The sequence below is a fragment of the Corvus hawaiiensis genome, chromosome 5, assembly GCF_020740725.1.
Source record: "Corvus hawaiiensis isolate bCorHaw1 chromosome 5, bCorHaw1.pri.cur, whole genome shotgun sequence".
Taxonomy (NCBI): domain Eukaryota; kingdom Metazoa; phylum Chordata; class Aves; order Passeriformes; family Corvidae; genus Corvus; species Corvus hawaiiensis.
Window position 1 is genome coordinate 57784010 of NC_063217.1, and position 22296 is coordinate 57806305.

Below are 22296 nucleotides of genomic sequence, written 5' to 3' on the forward strand. Positions count from 1 at the left end.
CTTCTCAACATACAGACTCAGCACACCTGTGCTTTGCCTCACTTGTTCTCTAGGAATCTGAGAAACAGCAAGCAATCCACTAGACACCCCAGTGAGCTATGAAGTGGGGAAGCACCTTCAGTTGCAGCAGGAGAATAGGAAAATTTTGGGGTTTGTTTTCAGCTCATCCATTATATTTTTTGCAATTGTAACCACAAAATACCAAGTTTATCTTTGTTCTCCAGCTGCTAAGTGGCTATGAAAAGGCTAACACAGTAATCAGCTATATGATTCATGGCACCACTTTCCTATCTTGTAGAACTTCCACTATGTATATATATATGCTTCAGCAGCAAATTCATAGCAAATTTGGGTCAAGAGTCAAAAAGTTTATGTACAAAACTTAATAACCCAAGTCTTTTTCGGCACCACTAGTCTAAATGACACTTCACACTTGCAAGTATATGAGCCAAAAGAAGATATACTCATCATTATTGCATAGACATGCCTAAAGCAGTGCAACAGCCAAAATGATCTAAATTAGCTATGTCAGAGCATTTACAGCCATTGGCATGTCCAGCTTAATTGACCTGCATCCTGCCTGAACCGTGTCACCCATATAAACCAAGAATTTAAATTGCTACTGTCGAAGTTAAGCATTAAATTAATTAGTTGCTGAGCTTACTGGAGTCTGACTGCTAATAAACAGGTTGTCTGGACAATATTTGTAAGTTAAATGTGCTTAACAGTGTCAGTGATAAGTTTTAGAACTGCTTTATTCAAGACTTGAGAAGAAGAAGAGAGTTACAAGTCAGAAATCACGTGAGAGCCTAGTGCACTTTCTCCTCGAGATTATGGATGAAACAATAAAGCTAAAGCTACACTTGGCCCATGCACTTCTAATAGTGGTTTGCTGCTGGAAGTGCCTCAACTGCTGACATAAATATCTTCCCTTGGGATATCCCACAACAGTTTTTCAAGAATTTCAAGCTATGGCTTATACCTGCTGCTGCCTAATGATGATCTGTATTGTTATGATACCTTACAGACAAAAGCAGAAGTAACACAGCTGTGACAGGATGGAAAGCACATAGATCTGATATCGTCTCAGTCCACACAGACCCAGTGTGCTACCTGGCACACACTAGCTAGTCAAAGAACAGGTTTAAGTTTGTTTTTTATTATGGCTCTGAAGAATTTTTGCTCTTAAAAACAGCACTGCTTCTGTTTCTTGATGGTTAAAAAATATCATTTTTAAGTATTGCAGAGACTTAGCAATGGGACACTGGGAAAACTGCCTCACGGACCTGTCCTCTCATGCACTTGCCGACTGAGAACTGGAGACCGGTATCACTGGTATGTTCATGTTGCAGCAGGGCCAAACTTCATTCCACTTGGAGATAAACCAGCATGATAAACCAGCTAGGAATGAGCCATTCAGGAATTTGCTCTTGTAGGCAAGCATATACGTTGGATATACGTTGGATATATATTGCATTTACATTGCAGCTCATGTACCGTCATCAGTAACCCATGCTTTTCAGGAAAGGGATGATTATTTTGAGGGGAAGGGGTTGTTCTTGATTCACTAGAAGGACCCCGAGCCGTAAGTGGGCTGTCTTGCTCCTTTCCTTTTGTTTGAAATCACTTCTCAGTAAGACACTTCTGCCAAAACAGCTTTGCCAATTAGTAATCAGCTATATGCCAATTAGTTGTTCTTGGCTAAAAGGAGGAAATATGAGCATGCTGCACAGTCATGTATAACATTGTAACACCTCTCTCCTGTCACCTACATGAAAGTGCATCCCATTACAACAAAAACAGACTCCAGGAAAGGAAAACAGTGCTCAGCCTGTGTATCAGCAGAGTAGATGAACAGCTTAGTCTGATTCATTCAAACCTACAGCAAAACCAATTTTGGCGGTTCCACTAAACACCAATAAATTAAAGCTCATTTTTCCTCCTGTAATGTATACTTGTGTTTTGAGTATAGAGCTCTGAGACACAATCAGGATGGTATTTAGATTATTTACCCTTAGAATTACTCAGTGCTTAAGATGGAAGTATCTCTTACATTCAAATGCATAATAGCAAAAGAATTCAACATGATTAATGTTTTTGTAATCAATACCAAATGAAGTGCAGGTAATTTGCCACTTGTTTTAAAGTGTTTAGATTATGCCTCAGTGATATTTTGATCATATATATACACTACTACTTTCTGGAATATGAGCATATATGGAGTGATAAAATCCAAGGGGTATGTATGAACAAAAAAGGCAGACAAGTCAAATGGAAACACTGGCATCTCCCTTCTTCTTTTTTCAAGAAGTACATTCATAAAAGTCAATTTTTCCAGTAATTTTCTTAATACCTTGTATCAACTAGTCCAGATGAACACTGGCTAGCAAACCATGACCACCATACTGTCTACACATGCTTGACGGGCACCTGTTACTCAACCTTTCTGCTCAAACACACCTTGATCTGAGCTGGACAAGGATTTATAGGTAAACTTGCTTATGGTACCCACAACTTGCTCCCAGGATATGCTATTACGTTATTATGTAATTCCCCATTCCCTGCTACCCAGTAGCCAAACACTTTTGATGCTTACAGACTGAAGCTAAACCCTAAACCTAATCCCTAACCCTAACCCAAAACCCTAACTCCTAACCCTAACACTAACTCAACCCTAACTCTAAACCTAATCCCTAATCTTAATATTTATCCTAACACTAACTAACCCTGACCCTAACCCCTACCACTAACCCTTAGCCCTAATCCTAGGAAGGAAATTTCAGGATATAAACATATCCAGATCCCATGGGATATCAGTGTCAGACATTCATGAGCCCTAAGCTTCTGTTCTATTCAAGACAGGTTCTGTCATGGTGTTAGTAGAAATGTCTTGAAAAGAGTCTGGATTTCCTTTTTTTTTTTCAGTCCATGAGGAAGGTACGCAGGAAGAAGCAGGTCAGAATCTGAAGTGTTAGAAATACGACTTCTGAGTGAAAGCAATAAACTGAGGTTCAATGGACAAAACATCTCTCAATTTGGGAGTCTTTGGGGGGTGGAGAAGAACACATACAGGCAAAGTCTTCAGAGCTAAATCCAAGACAGACAAGTAGCTAAAGCAGAGAGAAGAAGAAAGGTAAGAGGAGACCCTTAGCTTATCAGACTTGGTTCTGATTTTCAGAAATGAGAGATGGCAATGAGATGGTGATATTTAAAGTAGGATTATCAAGAGGCAGCAAGAATCCAGAAGGACCCCTTGACCCATCACCCTCAATTTTGAGACACCTACCTATGTAGGATTCTAAAGTTTATGGAAAGCTTTGCTCTGTACTTTCTGGTGGGATGAACCACTATTATGATAGTTTATTGCAAGCAGGACAAGTTCAAATATTACAGCCACCAAGAACAGTATTAAGAACTACAGCAGAGGAAAACATCCTTTCTGGAACAGACCAGATAAAAATCTTTGCTACATTATTCAAGGAATCTGTTAAGATGACTAGTCAAGGAAAAGGAGAAAAGGAAATGAGTGAATAATATGGGAATATTAGTGGAAAAAAATTCAGCCTAATCAACAGTCAAAACCAGTAAGAGATGTTGCAGCTGTACAAACCACCAAGCTCTTCAGAAACTCATCAGTGTTTTTGTATCTTCACTACAAGATTAAAAAATGTTTTAAGGGGAGCTGATTGCTGCCAGCACAAACACTGTTAGCTTGTCCAGCTGTATGGCCTGGCTCACATTATAACACAGACTTGCAGTTCTTTATAACTGCCTTTCAACACAGCAGGGACCAGATTCCTGAAAGGGCGCGACTCCCATGCGGGAAGCCAAAAGGAAGCAGCCAAACAGCATCACCAGATGCTTCCATTAGTCTTAAGAAGATGCATTCTGACACCTTTCAAGGATCTAGCAGGAAGATTTTGAGTCTAGGTAAGTTTCTTTCAGCCTTTGACATGAAAGCATCTTGCCAGTGGCACTCTGACCCATGGGCTGCAAGGAGTAATTCAATCACACTGCCAAACCCTGAAGAGACCAAACAGACGACTGAGTAACCAAATTGCAATGCACACATATTTTATACATTCAAGCAGAGAAAGTGACAGTCTTGAGATATTTCCATGGTATTAATAAGAGATTTTAATCATCTGAATGTACTTCAATGCCACAGATTCCATTATACACCTCAAAGGCAACATCATTGCTCATCATTTGGCTCACCATTGCTGTCAAAAAGACAACTTAAATGAAGAACTAGCTATGAAGAATACTATTCAGAGACAAAGAATATATTGAAAATATATGTTTATTATTTTTCCATGATTTTTATAAAAAAGTGCAGGCACATGCATGTGGATAATCACCTTGTGGCTTTACAATATGATTTTTCCAAGTCCTGAACAGTGTAAATCTCAGAGGCCATCAATTAACTACCTGATATCACACAGTTCCCTACTGTGAGGTTTTGGGAACAGTTCTCTGAATCCACTGCTACCAAGCACTGCCAGGAAGAGAAGCAGAGCAGGTTTGGCACTTTCTGTGCTCCCAGTAGTCACATAGATACATGAAATGGACTCTTCAAGGATGGTGGAGCAATTCCATGCATCCCTGCTATCGCAAGCAATAGCTTGTTCAGTCATTTTGTCCATGATGATTTGTTAATCCTTCAGCACAGGCGTGTTCTGCATTTTACACAATTGCCAATAAAATTGTAATGATTTCAGAACCTACGAGCAATAAATTTCAAGCAGTTATATTCAATGTCAAGTCCTTCTGTAAACAAAAATATTTTTAAAAATCCTTACCAGTGGCAAAGCATTAAAAAAGGAAACCAGGTGGTCTTTTCATCTACTTATTAAAATTAACTTTGATATTAATAAATAATTGGCATAATATATTATTCAGAACTTTACATACAGAATTAAGTAGGATGTAAAGCAAAGGTTATTTATTTAAAGCCAAGTAATAGATATGAAAAACTGCTGTCATTCAAGAATAGCAACAAAGTTGCAAATATATTGAACTTTATATAGCCCTGCTCTTGGAGGGAAGCCAGCTTTCCTGCTGTATCATCTTCCCTTTGTTAAAGACTTGACTAGGAAAAGAAAATCCTAGCTCCAACACATTGAAATACACTGATTTAACTACAGGAAATTATTTACTTGCTTAAATCCTTTCAAGAGTCACACACCATAGAGCTACTGCTCTTTTTTCTTACATCAGAGAAGACTCACAGACAGCATCAAGGACAGAGGATTCTCACAGTCCATGGGGTACAGGGTGGACCGCTCTCTCCAGTCATTCAGAACCCATGAACAGGAGTCATCAAATCATAACCCTCTTGAAAAAACAGCCAAATTCAACCTCAATCTTTCCTGAGTTTCTTACTTTCCCTCTCTCACATTTGGAGGATGCCTCAGAACCCCTTATCTGACATTCTGTACTCTTGATGCTTGTGCTAGACTTTGGGATCAAGTTCCTCACCTCTCTGCTTTTGTGTTGATGGCGAAATATGATCCTTCTGGCTTGGTGTCCAGGTTTCCTGGTCTAGAGAACCATCTTCATGAAACAAGCCAGGTCATACACCAAACAAGTCACACCAAAAATGTGGGAGTCTGGATCAATCATCCAAGATCACTAAATTACACATTTTAACAGATATAGATTTAGTCTCCTGCAGGTCAAGGTAGTCTCTCCATTCAGAAAATTACACTCAGGACTGACCTCTGTACTTGTACAATTATTTATTCCAGTGACTACTACTTGAATGGCAAGAACCTGTGGCTTAGATATAGGCCTATGAAAACATTTCATATTCCCAAAGAACTTTACGTGATTGAAACTAATATGTTTGTCTATTTGCCTCAGATTTGCCTGAGTGCACTTCATGGAGTTTGCTCTGCTCAGGAAGCTGCTGTGCTGGCCTTGAACTGTGTTTCTGTAAGGAACTTTGGATAGGTTTGTTTATCTCACACTACACATCTGAATTTTCCCTATTTCTTATCCAGCAAGACAATTCTAGGAATTTAAAGTCCTTTCCATGCACTCTCTTTCTGGAACAGATGCACGTAGTCCAGCCAGTTCTGGATCCCAGGAAATAGGGAACCTGTTTTCCATATCCTGGGTCATGTCCCCCTTTGTTTTAACTTCTTAAATTTCCAGTTACCTAAATCTCATTTAGCCATTCTCCTCCTCTGCAAGGAAGATTGAAGACCTGTTTTCTTCCGTGTCTAAGCAGCCCCCTTGGTATCTCATCTGTTAGTAGGAGTGAAATCAGTACAGTGGACATCTGTCTGTCCTCTCTCAACTCAGGGCCTTGTTATCAAGTTGTGGGTCTTCCTTTGTACAGATGCATTCAAAAAGGGACAGGAATTTTATAGTAACAACTTTACAATCAAGTGCAGCAAGATGCAGTGTGTGGATTCTGGTCAAGCAGAAGGCGTGCAGCTCCTCTTTGTCAAGAGAAAGAGGGGGAACAGGATTTCCTGGACAGCATGGTAGGTACCCAAAAAGGGGTCATGAGAGGATGATACAAGATTTGGGAGGAAGACACAAGAATTGTCACAGTCCTACTTCACAACAGGCAGTTTTTCAATGTGGTATCCTTGCCCAGCCAGGCTGCAGAGCAGGTGTCATTCGGAAATGTGCAGGGCTTCCAGCAAAGTGCTGAACAGCAAGCAGCACGCAGTGGCAGTGGCACAGAAAGGACAGAATACGACTTTCACCTGGACTTCTGTGGCTCCTGGCTATGTCATTTATCCTCCTTTCCTTCAGCAAAATAAGAATCTGCCTACGCTTCCCTACTTTCCTTTCATTGCCCCTTCATCTCATGTCTTTGTTCTCCTCAGGCTACAGATGTGGCTCAGAATCCTAATGAGGGATGGGAAGACTCTTCCCTGGATGGAGAGATTTAAGTAATTAGATTGGCTGCTCCACAACTCCCTTTTATTTGCTGGGCACTGAGTATATCGTGTTTTCTGTAGGTATTTGCTAGTTACTGAGACCTAATAAGTATTAAATTAATGATCTAGTTTAAAGTATTTCTTGTCTTATTTTGAAATTAAATTATCAGTCCAAATAGATGAGGTGGAGGAAGTCAGAATAAGTAGTGCCTATTTTTTATAGAAATTCTTTGTGTTTCTCAGGACTGAGAAAGTCTAGGGCATAGCAATAATTTTATTTACTGGTTACCATAATTTTAATTATACTGATCTATTATAAGTCCTTTAAAGGTTAATCCTGTAATGCCACTTGCATTTATTCTTGCTCTCCTTCAAAAGATTAATTTTCCCTCTAAGCAGATCCAAACCCTCTCGCTGTCAATTGACCACAAGACCAATTGTCATGATCACAGAGCTGGCTTGAATTATGAGAAAACCTGTATTTTTCTTCCACTATAACCATTTCTCACACCTTTTTCTTATCCAAATATATTACAACTAGGAAAAAGAAAGGACAATTTGCAACTATAGCTAACATGGCAGGGTACACTGACAATTGCACTGATTTTTCAAGCCATGTGGTGAACATGTTCATCTCAAGTGACAAAAAGCAGCACTGCATTTATCTACTGGGGAGGTTTAGATTAGATATTAGGGAAAATATCTTCACTGAAAGTGCAGACAGGCCTCAGAACAGGCTGCCCATGGAAGCAGTGGATCACCAGCCCTGGAACTGTTCAGAAACCTAGTGTGACTTGGGATATGATTCAGTGGTGAACAAGGTGGAGCTAGCTTAACTAAATGATCTTAGAGGTCTTTTCCAACCTTAATGATTCTATGATTCCATGGAAACTAATGAGAACTGTACCGGCAGCTCCTCTGGGCATCTTCAAACAGACAACAAATTGAGTCTTTTAGGCAGGAAAAGAGGCAGAAAAGAAGGTAACTTAAACAGAACTGCTTTGTGTCAGCTTCCACGGCAATCAGGGGCAAAAGGCCTAGCAGCAATTTACAGAAAATAGAAAAATAAATAGAATAATAAATAGAAAAAAAATAAAGTATCTGCCCCTGTTTCCCTGGTTATCCTGCATGCTCTGCACGATGAAACTCAAGATGATCTGCTCTATAACCTCCCCTGGCACCAAGGTCAGGCTGACAGGCTTCAATTCCCAGGATTCTGTTTCCAATCCTTCTTCTAGGTGGGCATTACATTTGCTAACTTCCAGCCAGCTGAGACATCTCCAGTTAACCAGGACAGCTGGTAGACTGGAAGTTAGGATGTACACCTAGTGGATCAAAACCTAGTTTTGAAATGTCTAGCCTATTAATTCACACAACATGTCTCATCTTCCAATATTTGCTAAGCTGTCCAGATTTATAGAACTTACTGACCCCAACTAAAATCAGGATATAAAGTCTTGGAAAAAAATTACCAAGTAATAACAAAAGAAAAATAATCTCATGTTTTTTTAAAGCAGCCCAGAAGATCTTCAATGTTCAGCACTGGTGCACTGATTAGGTTATATGCAGAAATTTCAAGAAATTTCACTTTATAGAGCTGCCCAACCATCCCAGAGCTCTGCTTGGTTAGGCTTGCTTTTCTGTCTAGCCATAGCAGGCCAAAGGAAATGCCAATAGCTATGTTTCAACAGTCTGTGCTTAGACACTGAAATAACTGGTCCAGTTTGAAAAAACACTAATCCTCCAGCAGCTCTTGGGGTAAGCTTTGTCTTTTTTTTTTTTTTTTTTTTTTGGTCTTCTATGGAACTTTTTCATTTAGCTTGTAGATATCTTTGCTTCTTTTAGAGGAAAAATATTTTCTCTCCACTGGAGAACAAGAGGTACAAGATTCGCCCAGGAAGTCTTTGAAAAGGTTTTCACCCCATTCACTGTGACTTAGCAACAGTCAAAGTATAGCTGAATGGAGTTCTGCTTTGTTTAAGTTGAAAGTTGCTCATTCTTTTCTCTATTACACAATTCAAGGGGCATCATAAAATAATGGAGCTATTCAAGGCCAGAAATAGTGGGGAATAATAAGAAAGAATATTGCTATTCATTAATTAAGTCCTGTCTCCTTTGTGATCTTAGCATTACAGGTCAGTCAAACTGGGTGAGGTTTGCCTTTCAGTCTCAACAACAATCTTCCTTTGCTTTCCTTTGCTTTCCTTTCCTTCCAACTGAAAAATAACTAGCATTGCCATAACCATCCCATTCTTCTCATCTCCACACTTCTCCATCCCCCCAACACCCTCACCAAATGAAATGAAAAATGTAGATACTATTACAGTTCTGAAACTAGTTTGAGCACACCCATGAAGAGGTCTACTTAACATTTAATCTATTGGTGCAACACATCCACATATGCTAATCCCCACCATGTATGGCTAGCAAATATTTGTACAAGAAAAGAATACTACATAGCTAAAGAAAGCATGAGCTAACCACCTCTGAATATATTTTAAATGCAAATATTTTTGTCCTATGTCCAGTCCTGCTGGTAGGTCATTTGCAAATCAGGTTTTAGTGATAGTTTTTTTTGCTAGATTATAGAAAGCCACTGACCCTGGGTAATGAATATTCTCTATATAATCATGAATACATCTTAATACAAATACATATAATGCTGTGTAACTGTACCTGAGCTGATTCTAAAATGCTGTTGTGGTACCTCCTGCCTGCTATAGTTCAACCACCTAATGGTCCCTGGACTGTATTTCCCACAAGGTCCTTCTTCCCAGGTCTTTGCTGGGATATGTGGTGGGTGTCTAACACACGGATAAAGAGAATAAAGATATCTTAACAGCAGGAGGAACCAAGAGCATACTTTCTATCACAGGTCCAGTTATATTAATACTGGAGACTTTATGGGTAAAGAGATCCAAGGTATTATGCATTTTCCTCCAAAGAGGAAGCTATTTATGACTTAGATAAAGTCTTGGTCTTGCAGTGTGCCAAGCAGTACTGAGATTACAAATCACAGCCAGGCTCACCAGAAAATGGTCTCCACATAACTCCTTATTTGTCTAAGGAAAGTCTTTAGGAATCAGGGAAACATTCATAGTTTAAGCAAACCTAGAGTTATAGAATCATAGAATAGTTTGAGTTAGAAGGGACCTTAAAGACCATCTAGACCAACCCCCTGGAGATGGGCAGGGACACCTTCTACCAGACATACTAGGCTCAGCCCTGTCCAACACGACATAAAGCACATCCAGCGATGGTATCATAACTTCTCTGGGCAATCTGTTTTAGTGCCACACCACCCTGATGTGAAAAATATCTAAATTAAGCCTACACCCTTTAAGTTTAAAGCCATCACCCTGTATTATATCTCTACATGCCCTCGTACAGAGATTCCAGCTTTCTTGTAGGTACTAAAGGTCTGCTGGAATGCCTACCCACAGGTTTCCTTTCTCCAGGCAAAACAACCCCATCTCTCTCAGCCTTTCTTCACAGCAGATGCTCCATCCCTCTGATCATCTTCATAGCCTTCCTTTGAACTCATTCCACCAAGTCCATGACCTCCTTCTTTCAGGGACCCCAGAGCTGAACTCCAGGTGGGGTCTTGTGAGAGCAGAGTAGAGGGGGTTAATCACCTCCCTCAACCTGTTGGTCATATGTCTCTGATGCAGCCCAGGTGCCCTGGTTTCAGCCAGGGTAAAATTAATTTCTGCTTAGGAGCTGTTGCACTGCTGTGTTTTGAATTCTGAATGAGAGTGTTGTTGATAACACACTGATGGTTTGCTGTTTGCTAAGTCATGTTTATCTTAAGTTGAAGATGTTTTTTCCCTCCCCTTGTCTCATACTCTGCCAGTGAGTAAGTTAGCAAAAGAAACTGGGATGGAGCACAGCTGAGACAGGTGACCCAAACTGACCAAGAGGATGTTCCACACCACAGAATGTCATTCCTAGTACATAAACTGGGGGGAGTTACCCAGAAGGAAGGGCTGATCTGGGTTCAGGAAGGGGGGTCTGGAATTGGTCAGTGGGTGGTGAGCAACTGTGTTGTGCATCACTTGTTTTACCCTTTTTATTATCATTATTATTACCATTATTTACCATTATTACTGTATTTTACCTTACTTTCAACTATTAAATTGTTCTTATCTAAACCTACAAGTTTTACTTCGATTCTCCTCCCCTTTCCACTGGGGTGGAGGGGGGGAAAAGGAGGGTTCAGCAAGCAGATGTGTGCTACCTAATTTCCAGCTGGGCTTAAGCCACAACACCAGGACAGGGGTGGATTTTTGGGCTGCAAGAACACAGTCCCAGCTCACACTGAGCCTCTCAACTCAGTGAGGAGTACTGCTGCAAAAAGAGATTCACTTCACAATATATAAATCCAGAGAGCACTTGCAGTTAATCTGAAATAGGGGCAGGATAAAGGCAGAAGTATTTTACTCCAGTCAAGTTTTGGGATTGCAAGTATACATGAAAAATGCTTTTTCATGGGGTTTTTTTCAGTTTGTTTGCAATATTTTTTTGCAAGCTTTCCAAATACCATGAAGGGGGAAAACTCTTTGTTGTTTCACTAGTGGGCAGGGAAAGGACCCTACCTCTTTTGACTTTCCCACCAGAAGCATTTTCCAGCTGTGTAGGTTTCAGACTGGCCTTAATTTAAGATCAAGGAATAGAACAGTATTTGAATTCCACCCATCTCTAATCAGTGCTGAAAAGCATGATTCTGAAGACTTTCAACTTTCTTTTTACTTTGAGGACTGTTTTATGGTAGGAAAATCAGAAATGTCTCCTAGTCAACACTGGGAAAAAAAAAGTGCTAAGGAATCCATACAGGTAATAAATACAGTTGTCAGCCTGCTGCAATACAAATCCAGATATGGTACATGTGCTGAAGAGGTTTCATTTACCTTCATCCTTGATGAACAAACTAATTTCTGATTTTTAATAGAGTTAAAACATTTCCCATTTGAAACAGCAGGAATGCTTTAATTAAAACCTCAGTCTCAATGGATGATATTTTTGTAGTAAATTCTTACTAAAATGCTATTCTGGTATCCTCAGAATCCTAAACTATTTAAGGCAACAATTTATTCTTTTCTCTGTATCTAGGGAAGAGAGGCCTTTTTATTTCTAGTCAGAATTATTTCTACCAATTGTTATTACTAATAGCAAGAAAATATCATGAAAAGGCCCAAAAGTGACATAATCATGACAGCTAAGTAAGAGATCATCAAAGTTCCTTTTGTGTTAAGTTTCAAGATGATGTATGATCGTTAATCAGAACATCACAGCTGTAAAAAATCCCTGTCATACATATAAAAAGCACACATTTGAAATAATTTTGACAGTTTCCCTGCGCTTTCTGTGGGCAAGAATGCCCAAATGCCCAACACAACTGATGTACTCCTGTTTGAAGTTGGGCTTAGTTTCTGAAGAAGTTTCACTTCTGAGAAAGAACTCCGGCTGGCAGCACAGACTCTGAGCATCCAGGCTGTGTTCAGACAGAACTGCCTGCTGGCTGAGGCACACAGCTAAGAACTGGAAAATGTAAAAGTGGGAACACACGGGAAATTAAAAAAGTTGAGCGGAACAGATATTTCCTCATGGAAGAGAAAAACAAATCAGTAAACCCTAAGAATTCATGCTCACAAAGAAATCATGCACATTCACTTTTTTTTTTTTTTAAAGTAATGGTTGCTAGAGAACTTTGGAGAGCCTGGAAAACCACTCTGCTTACAATCATTTGCATGTTCCATATTCTGCAAATGTTACACTGTAACATTTGTGATATGACAATGTCAGTATTTGCATGCAAGCAGTATATTTTTGAGTTGCAATTTTGTCTGCCCCTGCTGCTCATTCCTCACCTGGAGCCATAATGTACTCTCCTTAACATCATAATCACATAGCAACCCATGCTGGTGTCACAAAAAAAGGGCTATGACTTCAGCTGAGTGATTGGTAGGAACAGAAGGGTTTGTATAAAGAGAGATGATGTCTGCGTGCAAATGTGTCCATTTAAGAGGAAAAAAAAGAGCAAGTGAGAGCCATTAATTACAAAGTGATATGTTAGCTGAATTGCATTCTCATGGAATATTTTTCAGACTCTATGAAGCATTCAGCACATCTTAAAAGAAATAAAAAGGCACAAGCTGGCTCCAAATCTCTGTTGTTATCATTTGGCACAGATCACTGGATTCTGGCCCACCTGCAATCTGCAGCAAGTTGTGGTTTGCCTTTTGCTCGCTCTGGGAGGATGATGTTGATTCACTGTATCTGTTTTCATCAGCCAGTCCCAGTTTCAGTTCTTTTCTTTATATGAAACTCTCTGTGCTCAAAGGCTGAGTATGCCAGAGAGGTGCACCAGAGCTTGGCATCAGCTGTTATCAAATAAAATAGTTGAACAGCAGATGGACATTAGAGACCTTGGTTGCTTACACAGCAGGTGCCAGCTGAACCTGGATACCTCTAAACAAGCAAATAATGTGCAGTGAAGTTGGTAGTCAGGCTGTTTTCCTGTTTTCTTCCAAAGGTAGGGAGCATGAAAGCATGTCTACACACCAAGGGATGTAACCCTCCTTCCTCAGCCAGGAGACCTTCTTGCTTTTTCTCCATGCCCTCAGGTTATGCTTTAAGGCTACTTGGACAGTCTTAAAACAAATATGTGGAAGCCAAATTTAATGACAACACTGAGATAAGAAGTGGACTGTTTCAAACCCTTCTCAACACTCTCCAGCCTAGCAAATGGGTTGGACTCTGCCTGGAAGCTGTTGACAAGAGCATCTGCACCTAACCTGAAACAGAAAAGGCATTAATTCACCCACCAACTTGTTTGCTGAAACCCTGCCTCAGCAAAAACCAGAGGCTGAGAACAGAAGAAAGCAAAAGTAATAGAAATTGGGTATTCATGTGAAGGGTCTTTTGAAAAATCTAGTCCAAGACGGAGGAGGTGTCCAAGGACTTGACATATCTGTTATAGGCTTAGGCAGCACATAAAACATACCTGTCCTCAGCTCCCTGCAAACTGGGTTGAGAGAGTGTGGCACGTACAGAGGGAAAATGAAAACGAATATGTGAATGGTCCGCATGTGTCCATCTCTTGGCACTGATGGAATCAGCCTCAAATGACTAGTGCTCTGCTTTCAATATCTCAACTTGGTGCATAAACCAGGGGATGAATTCAAGCCTAATACTAACTTCAATTTTGGGCAGTTAAAGTGGGGCTTTTTACATGAATAATTATGTAGAACTCTGATAACTCGTTGTCCATTAAAGAGAATTGAAATATAAAACTCTCTTTTGTGTAGACATTCCAAAATAATTGCTTTACAGTGTGATATTAGTCTTTTATATAAACTTTTTTGTTCTCATCTTTAAAATTTCATTTCATATAGATAGTTTTACCTTGATTTTCTCTTCTGAAACAGAACTGAAACATACAGTTCTTCAAAACTGAAAAATTGCAGTATTAAATACTTTAAGTCCTACTTAAGGAATGAGAAACATTAACTATAAAATTACTTGATTTTGCTATGAACATTTTACTGAAAATGACAATGTGGAGAAGACTTCAATGGAAATGCACTAAGATCTGAGTTTGAATAAACATATTTTTCTTAGTATTAGATATGCCCTGATTAACTGCTGAATTATCTTCCCGGCTGCATAACTTCTGACAGCCTAATTAGAGTCTACATTACAGTTTCAGATCTTTTGATCTTGTTCTCAGAGATTATTTGAAAAAGTTTGTCAGCTGATGAGCTGCTGAGAATCCGATAAACCCAAAACCAAGACTGCTTAGACTGACAAGATTTTTATGTCTTTCCATTTAGAAGAAGCTCAACCTCATTTATAATGGTGCTAAAAACATTAGGGCTGATGGAGCTGGTCATAAAGCTTTCCAACGGAAAACTTTCCAATGAAAAGATGAGAATACTCTAAAACCTCAGTCTTACTGGGAAACTAAATGAAATAATTAAAAGCATTAATATTGCTCCTTGTTCCATTGCAGAGGGCAATAAAAAAATGAGTTTATACTGATTCCATTGCTGCCACTGCAGAAGCAGCATCTGGAAAAGCCTTGGGAGCTGCAATGGCACCAGCCATTTTCTCCTTCTCCTAGCAAATATCTAACAGGACATACCTTCCAGTTTTATAACAACAGACCAGGACTACACACCATCCTTTAGTGAGAGTAATGCTTGACAGAAGATGGCTTTTCCCCTTAAGTCACTGTTCATACACTTTCTTGCTTACATGGAATAACAGAGCTATGCTTGACATCATCTCCTCAGGATTCTCCTGTACTACAACGTATAACCTGTACTTTCTAGTCCTCCAGACAAAGAGGGGGATGAAATACTTTCTCAGAATTCTTCCTTTGGATGAATAGAAAAATTGGCATTTCTTAACCCACTCTGTTCTTTGCTATAGAAAACATGTAGTACAAATTTCAGCGATGAATTCAGTCAGCCAGATATATTGCTCTAGACTGTTTTTACATATTCCATGTCCAGTCCTCACATAAGTGTCCTGACTACAGCTAGGTAGGGTTCTTTTGGTTTTTTTTTAATCTGTGAAATCCTTTTTTTGTGTGTCCACACCAGTAACTGGGAGAAAAGTTGTTTCTCTGTAGAAAATGCTTTGGATTTGAATTTTCACAGTTGCAACCAAAATATAACAATGTCCTGAGATACCTTGTGTCAAAGTGAAGACTTGTTTTTGAGCCATTCAGGAGAGATTTAGCAGTAGAACAAGATGTTCTACCCCAGGGTAAGATAACATGGAGCAGAAAAACAGCACAGCTGTGTGGTGAGATAGAGTTCCTGTTCTGGAAAAATCTACCTGTTCTAGGCAAATTGGTTCAAAACAGACAGAAGACAAGCACTCATATCTCAAAGTTTCCATACAGACAGCTATTCTTATGGAATTCCATGCCCATGATGGCTGGGTGGCCAGCTGCATCTGTACTACTCTCCCTGGTTTGTGTCGCTCTTTATCTAAAAGGAAGTAAATAAGGACAAATAATTACTTTCCTTTGGTAAATATTAATATATTAATAAAATATTAATAATTAATAATTAATAAAATATTAATATATTAAATCCATCTCTCAGCCAACCAGATTAGTGGGTTATGAATACAAAGACAGCAGCATTTAGTGAGATGGAACATCAGCCCAAACACAGGGAGGTTTTTGTGCTGCAGTTCACTTTTTCAGCTTCTTTACATTAGGGTTGTAATTTCTTTTGGTCTTAAGTCCTGAAAACTATTTCTAGCACAGTACAAAACACTTGTTCTTTAACCATTACATCATGGATTGCATTTAGCTGTATTCTCACCTACCCTTTCAGTAAATTCTTGCAAAAATTGACTTACAGTGTTGGAAATATTTTTAAAAAGCAGGGCATTACAACTGGAATAAAGCTTTTTCTAAAAAAAAAAAAAAAAGTGTGCATGAACAAAGGCCAAACAGCAGTATTTAATAGTAAGACAGTGGAGAGAAAAAAGAAGATGCACTATAAAGCTGTAGTCTAAATGAAACACACTAAGAGGGATAGTAAACACTGATCTGTGTAATGGACACCAGAGATTCACTGCCCATAAAAATAAGTAATAAGGAAATGCTGTGTGAATGGAAGAAATCTTAAACACAAGGGATACTGTTAAAAATTTTATGTATCTCAGGGCTGATATACAGCATGCAAGGGATATGCCTTCGAGGGCATAAAGGGCTTCCCCCATGGTACATTATCTGGAAACCATTTGTAAAGTAGAAGCACATTATTCAAACCACCACAGGAGAACAGTTTTTTAAGGGTATATATTTTCATAGTTTCTAGAAGCAATAAAGGAGCTGTCACTGTGGGTGATTTTCAGTCCATTTAAAAGACATTGCTTAGAGAGGAAGGAGGTCTTGTCATGGCATGCACTAAGGCAAGAACCCTGGACAACTGAGAGGCTGGTATCATCCCTCAGAAGATAGAAGCAATGAAAAAACAACTGAAGGACTTCAGTACTAGCTGTCACCACTCAGAATGGCTACACAAAACATTTTAGACTGTACTCAGCTCTCTGAAAATGTTGCACTTGAACTAAACAAAAGGAAACTGGATTTTCCAACTATAAGAAGACTTCCAAAACGTGAACTGGTTTAAAATGTCTAGGGGCTGCCTTGTCAATTTTTATTTATAAGCAAAGTGATGTGATAACAGTCCAACTTTTGTCCTATTTTGGATTTCATGTTCATCATTCTACTAAATTCCTCAGACAGTGTAGGAACTAAAGGCTAAAATGAACTGTTCAGGAAGGCAGTTCACATCTGTAGTACCTTCCATAATTAAGAAGAGTGTAAGATGATGGCTTTAGAGACAAATTATATTTCAACAACTGAAAAAAAAATTGCAGAAGGAAAAATTCTTCTCTGGAAAAATGATATTAATGGGGTGTTGAAGGAGAAAAGCAACAGACTTTGCTATTTGAACAAGATGAAACCAAAATCAAATAGAAACCAAATGACTCTGAGAACAATGAAACTGTATGTGTGGTAAATAACACCTAGATACATAAATTGAAGCCCAGATGCAGCACAGAGTTAAGCCAAGGGGTTGAACTGACTCATGGCAATAGATGGAAGTATGATAAAGTCAGTGAAGGGAACCAAGTTGTTGTTAGACTACTTAAAGCAACTGACTATGGAGGTCTAGGCAAGGGAAAGCTAAAAAATCACTGCAATCTCTTCCATATATTGCCTCAAGTGTGCTGGAACCAGCAGCCTTTAGACACTCCACTTCTGCTTTGCTTTATGCTCCATAGCCCACCTCCCAGGGAAAATGACTTTGGGCAGTGCTCCTCTTCTGCAGCCGTTCTGGGATTGTAACAAGAAGCTGCTGGGCTCTGTTGTGCCACAAAGCTCTTCTGATTAGTTCACAGCCACCTTGATGACCTATAACACACTGCATTGCACTAAGGGATGGAGCTGTCACAAATCTGCTCCCCTGCCATGACCTCTTCCAGTCCCATGTGGAATTCTGTGCAGGACTCCCCTCCTCCCCAGCCTTTCAGCTGCAAAACAGACACAGAAAAGAAAGTGATTTTCTAATGACCATCGCAACCAAAGGAATTTGAATTGCTCTCCTAACACTTCATGCTATAGTTCATCCTCACATTCAGCCTCAAGGTCCCACTGCAAACCTCCAAATACGTTAGTGAGGTGGCATCTTGTGTCTCACTCCCTTCCTGTATACCATGATGAACCAGCCAACACGAGTGGAAACACTGCCACTGATGGACAAAATTTAAACTTAAGAAGACTGAAGACAGCACCAGGCTCCTGAGCCAGCTGTATGTTCCCCTACTGTATATCCACCACCATCTGTAAAAAGAACAATTGACCTTAAGATCTGTCATGCTTTGTTGACTATCAGCTGAGTGAACAGAGTTTGCCCTCTCTTAATGTAGAAAATTTGTGGGCTGCATCAAGAAGGTGAAACAGCTCTTTTTGCCTGGCTTCCTAGAGGGAAGAGGCAGCTCATCCAAAAAGGTACCCATCAAGCAGCTCGCAAGCATTGTTTGGTGAGCACCTCTGGTTCCTCAATGACCTAGGGTCTCACTGGGGACCACAACAGCCACTAATCATAGAATGGATTATGAAATGAATTTTAGAATGAATTGGGTTGGAAGGGACCTTAAAGATCACCTAGTTCCAACCCCCCTTCCCTAGGCAGGGACATCTTCCACTAGACCACGTTGCCTCAAGCTTCATCCAGCCTGGCCTTGAACACTTTCAGGGATGGCTCAGCCAGTCAGCCACAACTTCTCTTGACAATTTGCTCCACTGCCTCATCACCCTCACAGTAAAAAAATTCTCCCTAATATCTTGTCTGAACTCATGCTCTTTCAGTTTGAAGCCATTTCCCCTTGTCCTGACACTACATCCTCTTGTAAATAGTACAAATCTTGTGAACAGTAGTGTTCTCCAGCATAAGGTAGGGAAAGACATTAACTTTGGCTGACATGGCATTTCTTCATGTTGTGCTTGTGTCAACAAATTAACTGCCCTGATGGATACATTGCAGTAAATTACACAAATAGAAAACATCCCAGAAAGTTAATTAATCACTTTTCAGTGAGTAAATATTTAAGTGCTTGTGGAAGCACTTTTCTTGTTCCAGAAAGATCTAGCAACTCTTTCCCCAAGGTATTTAGTGGAGCTCAGGAATAATGCAAATGAAGCGTTTGGAGAGGCCTGTGCCTGAATTTTTAAATGCCTAATTTTACCAGATTTCTGACTGCAGAAAGAGTAAAGTTTAGTTTCTAGTGAAGTCTCGTGTCTCCAGTGGGCCTCCTCTCTGGAGTATTCTCTAAGTATCTTAAAACAGAAAAGAAAAGGCACTGCTGTGTTTCCATCTGCAGGCTTTAAGAGTCTTTTCTTGAGTGCCTAAGCCCATAATTTCATGAAAGCTGTCAAATACAACATTTTTACATCATTTATTCTGTCAATTTTGATTGAAGCATGATGGTTTGAAAGTGGTTTTGGAACACATAGATGTCAATTCACACAGCTACACCACTTCATGATTGTATTTACCATGATTTTTAAGTCAGACAAAAATCTGTTCTACAGGTACTAAGACACAGATTTTCAGAGGCACGTAGACAATACTCTTAGAGCTTGCAAGTGATTTAATCGGCTGCATTCAAATTTTAGTGGTCTGGCTAAAGTAAACATTTTGTTAAATATTTTCTGTTGTTTTTAAGAGGATTTTCTACGTCAGTAATAGAGAGGATCTGTGTACAAGTGAAGCCCAGACACTACTGAAACAAAGCAGAACTCAGGCTTAATTCTCACTTGCCTAATACTCACAAACCTCAGTGTTGAGGGCCACAGTCCCACAGACTTTCATCAAGGCTTGGTTTCCAGGTTTTGGGGTTTCTGGCTCAAGATTAAACTAAATTCACCTTTAAGTTTCTTTCTGAGTCAGCTTGCATATGGAAGCAGTATTTCTCTTGCATCATTTTAGGAGTGGGAATTAGACATTCCCTTTTTGTATCACCTGTCTATGCTAAACAGCAATTTCAAGAGTAACAATGCGAGATGCTTCTTCATGACTTGCACTCAAGAGATTTTCCAGAGGCTTTTAGGAGAGAGCTGGGAAGAAAAATTCTCAGCTGGTACTTCATCTGACATAAGCTGATGGAAATATGGTGAAAATAGGGAATTTACATGAGCCTCCAGGCTTCACATTAATGAAGAAGTGCCATTAAGCAGTTACATGTGCTCTCACCTGTATGAGCATTATTGCAGATGAAGGCAGGAAAGCTCATCTATAAAAGCCAAAGTGGATGGCAAATCAAGTTAAGTGAAGACTAGGATCGTCAGACATGCAGGAGAATGACAGCACAAACATGACTGATTTAATGGGAGGGAATACATTTAATTCAAAGTGACAGTGAGACAGGAAACCAAGCCAGGGGGCTGAATACAGAGACATATGGACAAAAAGACCAAGGGAACAAAATTATGCTAGCCAGATCAGATTACCTGAAAGATGAATAAGTTTAGACACTTACAGCTTTCCAAAGACAAGTTGTCAGTGTCTTGAGACCTCAAATGCTATCAGCACACTACTTGGGGTAGAGACACGCTGGCACATTATGGATGCAGAGGTGACTAGGTAGCACTAGGAGTGATTTCAGCAGTGAACGAGCTGATATACAGATAACAGTGCCTTCTGTGTGATTTTCCAGTGCCTTCTTTTTAGTCCATGAATAGTTTAATGTTTTTCTGCTCCTGTAATTCTTTAGAAAGAAAGGGATTCCTGCAGGTTAGCTGTAACAGAATAAAGTCAAGTCTAGCCCTGGCCTGAAATGCATCCCATTTGTCTAAAAAAATCTGACAGCATGAGGTGCCTCAGAGGCACAGAGAGGTGAAATGACTTGCCTAGGTCTCTTCCAGCATTTCAGAAAAGAGTCTAGTGCATTAAATATGTCTAAACAGTCTAATTTCAGATTCATCCCCACAGGCAACCAAGGGTATTCTCCAAGCATATGTGGCACAGTAAGATGCATGTCTTTACTACCACCACTCCTCCCATGTGGCTACACTTATCCCAGGAAGAGGAAGCAGGCAGGATGGAATTATCTCAATACTGATTCAGAATTCAGGCTCTTTGAAGGCTACAGTACCTTTGGATTCATTCAGTCTCATGGGAGGAAAGAATTTCTGTTTATTGGGAATTGGAGGTCTCACACTGATGTACTCTTTTAGCTTTCTAACAGCAAGCTAACTGAAAGCAAAGTGAGCAAAGAGCAATAATGCTCTGAAACAGACTTCAAATGTGACACCCATCAAATCCACTTTCTCCTAGGTTTAGTAGTTCAGCAGGATTAATCCAGTAAGTGGTAAGACCATGCACCTAAATGAACAAGGACCATGCTTGATTCTTATGCCCTTGAACACCCTTAGGCACAAAATGATTATTCCTTGTGATCTCTCATGACCCTTGAGACATCTGGGTGGAAGGCAGACAGAAACAGAGCAAACTGGTGGCAAAATTCAACATTGTGCCCAAGGGCATTCAGCATGGGAACTCAAGGCACTTCACTGTCCAGAATCGCCTTTCTCCTTCACTGATTTCTGTGCATGCTGTGAAGCTGGTTCCAGTCCTTCTTCAGTAGACTGAAGACTCTCCACCTCCAAAAGGCAAAAAGAGTGTCACATATAGAAAATTATCACAGTGGGGAAAATAAATGTTTTCTCATCACACATTAACACTTGCCTAAAAAACCCCAAAGCTAATATAGAAATATAAACGGTAGAGGAACCTTTTATATTCTTCTGCTGGGTAGAAGTATGCTATGGAAGCATACTAGGTGTTACTACTTATCTCATTGAAAGTGTGGGATTGACAGTTCAGAGCTTCATCAAGAAATGATAATTGAGTCAAAGCCAGAGTGTGAGACCAGTGACTTTTTATGAAGGAAAAATTTTCATTTCTTTCTTGCAGCTGACATTTCGTCTATGACTTGATTGTGTTGGGCAGTCTGAGCACTCTTGTTAACAAGCAGAAAACCCCATGTAACAGAATGCTTTACATTTTATCAGCACAGACTTAGTATGAGAGGAGGTAATTTTCCTGAAGTTTTTCCCATAACTATCTCAGTGTAGGTTTTTTTCCTTTTTTCACACACACATGTACTTTCCATTCATTATCTTCATTTACTATGGCAAGGAGGGCCGACCTCATGTGCTTTTGATACCCTGAGAAAAGCAGAAAAAACTGCAGCACTCTCACCCTCCTTCCCACATATCCTCCAAAATCCTTGAATAAAATTAAACTATAATAGGTAGGTTGCAGAGCTCTCTGGCTTACATCATCAAAGTTCCTGGATAAAC